We start from the raw sequence: 6,000 nt of genomic DNA, 5'->3' as shown, positions 1-6,000 counted from the left end.
TCTTTTTCATGCGTTATTCCCCATTCCGTGTGTTATGCCCACTGTTCCGCCCACTTTTGTTGTGTGCGCCACGCTATGTGCGCTTTCGCTGTGCACGTAGCGCATGCCATTTGATGACGTGTGCGCCCGCGTGTGCCACGCACAGATTTGGCACACAACCAGTGGTATACACGCACAGCGCCTTCCTTGAATCGCACGCGTGCGCATGCGCTTGCTTTCTCACACTTGCGCCACCTTGCGCCTGCTTGCGCTGGGATTTTCGGCGCACATTTGTTCCATGAATGGGCCCCATTGTGTGTGGCACAAAGGTTAGAGAAGGTGTAGACAGCTCGTAAAAAGGAAGACATCAGGATCTCTGGTGGGGGAAGTGCCGAGGCCCCCTCCCTGCCATGGCTTCAGATATTTCCTGTGTAGAAACTATTATTCAACAAAAGGCTCATTGAAGAGACCAGCATGTCTGTCCAGGAGATGCAGCTTGGAGGTGAACCATAACATGTGATGCCTGAAGTGAGCAATGGACAATTGAGAAGATGTTGATTACAGGAAACCCATAATCCCTTGACTAACCCTTAGAGACAAAGGTTTCAGGAACTTCTGTAAACCTTTAAAAAAGTAAAATGCTGATATTATATTATGACAGACTTTTGGTTCTATTTTCCTTTATTTTCCAAACCTGATTTCTTGGTGTGCCACAATAATAAGAGTTTTGTGACAGTATATCCCAGGTATTGCTTTCTTGTGCTTCCCACTTGGCTATATGATCGGTGGTGTCATATGTGGGATGTACAAAGCCTGTTATGGATGCCAACCCTGTTCTGAGGTAAAAGTGGTGTGTATGTCCAACCTGGCACAAGTTTCCACAAGGGCCACTCCACAGTCAGACTGATTGTACTACTCTATAAACGTTGTGGATATATCTCTCAGGGGACGGGTCCTAGTTTCCACAGGCTTTCACATAGAATGACTGTGTAGGAAATATAAATGCATTGTCCCAAAATTCAGCTCAACATTCCTATGTGGAATAGATGTTGTGGCCGGCATTATTGGCAAGGAATACAGTTGAGTGGTCAATGTTTCCTCTTCAACCATAGCTCTCATGGCTTTACCATCAAAGAGGGTAATCATATTTCCCAAATAATTTGTAAATTTCCGTTCTCCCTGTGAAGCAGACTTAGCATTAGCAGTGAGAGGGGCAAACTGGGTTTGGATCTTTGATCTTCCTTACAGAGATGTTGAAAGCCCAGAGGTAAAACTGACCCAAATTCTACCGTACCTCACCAACCGTGCAATACCCAACCCATGGGGGAGTCCAGAGTCAAGTTCCCTGGAAGAGTTCACAGCACCTCAGCAAAATAAGGACAGAGAGTAGAGGCTCCTTTGTGGAGAAACAGGTCCTCTTGTACCGAGCAACCAATAATTTCAAGGTGGATGGACCAACAAGGCACCACAATTGGGTTGCCCTTCTGTTTTCGAAATCAGTTTGAGACCTGGTCTACTCCATTCTCTCTGCAGAGCATCAGTCGGTGGCACATACACAGGATCATATACTCATTAGATTCCTTGGGAGTAAAGGACATACTTTAAATAAACAATGCCACCTATGCCAGAAGACCTCAATGAAGGATGTGAGCAGAGCCCCCTCAACTCCTGTCCACCATTGTAGTACCCTTCTGCTGGATAGTCATGAATGTCATATGACCAATGAGTCCATCAAAAGCGACACCTTGGTTATTATTGGCTATGCAACCTGATGTCCAAAGGCATTCAGTATGAGGTCCATCCCTACACAAAGCATGCTGAAGCACCTTATAACCTATTTCTAACAGGTCAGGCTAAAAAAACAAAGACTTACTGACCAAGGCATCTATTTTATGTCCTGGGTCCTGACCAACCTAAAGAAGGTACTGCAGATCGAGACTCTCCATGTCTCCATTTACCATTCACATACTGATGGTTTAGTGGAGTACTTAATCAGACCCATAAGAACTTTCTCAGGAAATTGATATTAGAAGATGGAAGGAACTGATCCCTAATTTGTTGCAGGGTGACCTTGTAAATGCATTTGCTATTACATCCAGTGTTGTCTATGGGAGAGAATACCATACAAAGAGTGCTCGAGTGAGTAATGGATATGAAGGAGGAACAATGTCAACGGGATTAGTTCCAAGTTGCTTGGTCATGTGAGCTTCATTGTAAGCACAAACTTGGGGTTTCACACTAACTAACACTGGGTAATCCAGACGTGGGCACCTTGCTCACTTTGCCTCAGAGTGGCTCAGCTCACTAATGAGGCCCAACAAGGCCAATACATGTGTCTGATGTTGCTGATGGCACTCTTGTTCAGAGGAGAATTGCCTAGCATGTCAGTGCTGTGCTGCCCTTGCGGGGGGGCGGGGGGGGATCAGATTCATATATAAATGGATATTTCTTCTCTGTGAAGGGTGCAGTGAGCTAGAACGTGGTTGTAGATCCTCCTGAGTGGAAGAAATTCCATAGCACATGTTATTTGAATCCTGTGTGTCACCAGAAGAAGGGCTCTGACACTCTTTTTTAATGTGCAATTAAAGATTGGTAGCATTTTGATTAAATCATTTTACCATATGGCACATTTGTTGTTAAAACAGGACAATCATTGTATGATTTTTACTGAGGAATAGATAAACGTTTTTTTTTGTGGTTGTCTTAATGTTTTTATCAGCACTGATGAAGTTGCTATGTTTTAATTATGTTTGGTTTTGTAGAATCCTTAAATGAACTCACAAACAAGCCTAGGACATGTAAAGCTTTGAGTCAATGCAACACGCGCTCCTCAAACCACAATATCACCTCGTTCCATGCCCACTTTGTGGTGCAGTTACTGATTATCAGAGGTTTCTTAAGTGTGAAGTGATACACAAAGTAACAGAATGTTGATTAATAGTGACCATGATCATTCTGGGGCGATCAAAAATATGACATGAACTTCTCTGGGAATGATCTTATCTGGCAGGTGGAATTACGTACCACGCAGAGGGGCCCAGCTCTCACTCATATTGTCAGCCCCTCCAGATTTCCATTGCCACGGCTTTCTTTCCAGATTTTCAGAAACTGTTTCAATATATCGGACATCCATCTTTCAGTCGAGTGCGATCTACGGAAATGCAACGTTAATGTTATGGCATGAAATCTCATTGGGCCTCATTACGACCCAGGCGGTAAGTTACCGCCTGGGCCGTGACTTTACCACCATGGCGTAAACTACGTTTACGCCATGGTGGTTGGCGGACTTACCGCCCCATTCCGACCTTGGCGGGGCGGGAAGTCCCCAATCCCCATTTACCCTTCCCCATTCCCATTTTTGCCCCATAGGGCATAATGGGAGTGGGGAAGGCGTTAATTACGCCACCGTAAATTACGGTGGCGTAATTAACTCCATGGTCCCTTAGCGCCATGGATTTTAACACCTGCTAAAAGCAGGTGTTAAAAGCGCCATGGCGCTAAGGGACCTCGTACTCAGGCGGTAAGGGTCGGCGCTGTTAACGCTGCCGTAAACCCCTTACCGCCTGGGTCGTAATGAGGCCCATTATGTCTATGTCTTAATAAATGTAATGAAGGGGTGAACATGTGTCATCTGCTGAACTTTATTGGGCGAGGTGATCACCATATCTCAGCATGTCACAATTAGAAGTGCCCATGGATTTTGGGATTTTGCCAATGTAGTACATTGTAAGTAGATAACCGGGGCATTACGCCGTGTTTAAGTGGCAACATGTTATTGGGCATTTGTATAGCGTGAGAATACAGCAAGAAAACCGATATCATGTGCAGGACCTTGCAGCTTAGTGAGAATTTCTCTGGGCCTTTAAAGATTTTGTTAACTACTGCAGGACCATTGAAAACTGTAACCATGTGGGTTTGGAAGGTATCTTGTGTTCAAAGCTGAATTTCGATGAATCAGTGTGTTTGTTTTTCCTCTCAGGGACTCTGGCCACCTACGCACAAAAGTGTCATTATAAAGGAAAAAGGGGTTTCTCTGATATGAGGCATTGCAAATGTATTTAAACATTAAATAGAATGTATGCAAGTGGGTATGTACAATGCTCTCAACATACACGTTACAACTCCACAACGTGTATGCAAATGTAACACCAACAGACGAGCTTAATCATTTCGAACATGGCGCTATATCGTGCAATGATCGCTCCTACGTCTGCCTACGGCTTATACATTACTTATTACTTAGTAAGCAATGCCCCATTTGCTTTCTTTTGCCCCAAATGGAATAGTTTAAGTACGGGTTCAATTACGGTGAACGACACAGTGAGGGAGCAGACATAGGGCCTCATCACGAATATGGCGGTATCCCTTAAATGCAGCGGTAGCACTATTACTATTATTATTATTTGCACCGAAAAAACATGGATTCGTGCGTCATTCTGCTGCAAATCCCTGTTTAACAAATGGGGATTTGCGGCCAGAATGGAGAACAAATTCCTGTTTTTCGGTACAAAAATTCCATGAATCAGCCAAAATATGTCAGGACAGTTGAGCAGTTGGCCTCCCTTCCCCATGCTTTCAGCAAGGGACAAGACAGCACGGCCAAGCCTCGTGCACACTTTGGCTTCCTTGGCACGAGGACACAATTCAATGGTTCAGCCCGGCTTACACCCCTATGGTATAGTCTTTAAGAAACAAAAAGGATTCTCAAAAAGAAATGTCTCTTGTCAAAACAGAGGCTTCCTCCACCTTGAAACAAAGTTCACTTTGCTTGTCAAACACAGACTTCCTTTGTCAAAATACAGGCTTCCTCCACCTTGAAACAGAAGTTCACTTTACTTGTCAAAACACACAGTATTACCTTCTTTCCAAGTGACTGCTGGTACTTGTGGTTCCTTTTGTTACTCGTACAGTTCTATATCTCAGTAGCAGGACCTGCTGTGCCAAAGTCTCTTTCCCATTCAAAGTCTCTTACTGCAGTGGGTCTGATGTAGCAAAAACACAAAAGTTCCTTTCCTTTGTCAAGATTCTCAACTTCATAATTTCACAATGGGTCTCCCTCCTTCGGGTTCGGACCACAGTTCTCCTTCGTCCAGGCTCAGACCCCTTTTCACACAATGTTCACAATTTGGTCTCCCTCATCGAGGCTCAGACCATGTACCCCCCTCTTCCGGGCTCAGATCCCGTTTGACACCAGAATCGAAGACTTTTGACTGAGCAGAGGATTTTGCTTGACCCGTCCCATGACCACTTTGATTTACAATTCTTTAACTTTCACTTCTGCCACTTCTCAGCTTGATACCTTATAGAGACCTTCGATTGGGCACACACGTGGTGCCAGATCACTGTCTCACAGCTTTGCTCTTTTGGACTACAAGTCCCAGAATTCACATTCAAGGTTTTGGTCCCACTTTGCCAGTTATAGGCACTTTTGGGATTTACACAACATTCTTGACACAACAGGTTATTCCACCTTAGCGTCCCTCGAGTAACAGAGTCTCCATCTTTTACCCTCAGGAGCCCCCAGAATAAGACTGGCTACCCATCTCCATTTTAGGGTACACCAGGACCCCATAACTGATGCTGGCACTATGTGGTGTGGCGTCCACAGGCGTTTTCTCCATGTGGGCACCAATACCATAACACTGACCTTTGCAGCACCTTGGAGACACCAAGACTAAAAAGTCATGTGGACACCTGCAGTATTTAGCTGGAGGGGACAACAGCTTTATTTTCCCCTTGGTCCTCAACCACTAAACAGATGTCCTACAATGATTGTTTTACATTCCAGTAATACACTGTCTCTGCTGCGTTGTCTCCTATGCAGCCTTTCTCACCTCACTTTTGCTCGTCCTCTGTGTGCCTCTGATGACTTGAATTGCTGTTTGCAATGCTCCTGCCTGCCTGCCTCTGCGCGCCAGCCAGGGTTTGTCTTAGACTCACTGAGTCTGCGATTGGGCCCTGGCTCGCATGCACAGGCATGCAAGTAGAAAATGATACTGAAAAAAAATGCAGACTCCACAG

Source organism: Ambystoma mexicanum, chromosome 3p (assembly GCF_040938575.1).
Source record: "Ambystoma mexicanum isolate Mex_15411 chromosome 3p, UKY_AmexF1_1, whole genome shotgun sequence".
NCBI classification, from domain to species: Eukaryota; Metazoa; Chordata; class Amphibia; order Caudata; family Ambystomatidae; genus Ambystoma; species Ambystoma mexicanum.
The sequence above is the reverse complement of the archived record's forward strand: the minus strand, read 5'-3'. Positions refer to the sequence as shown.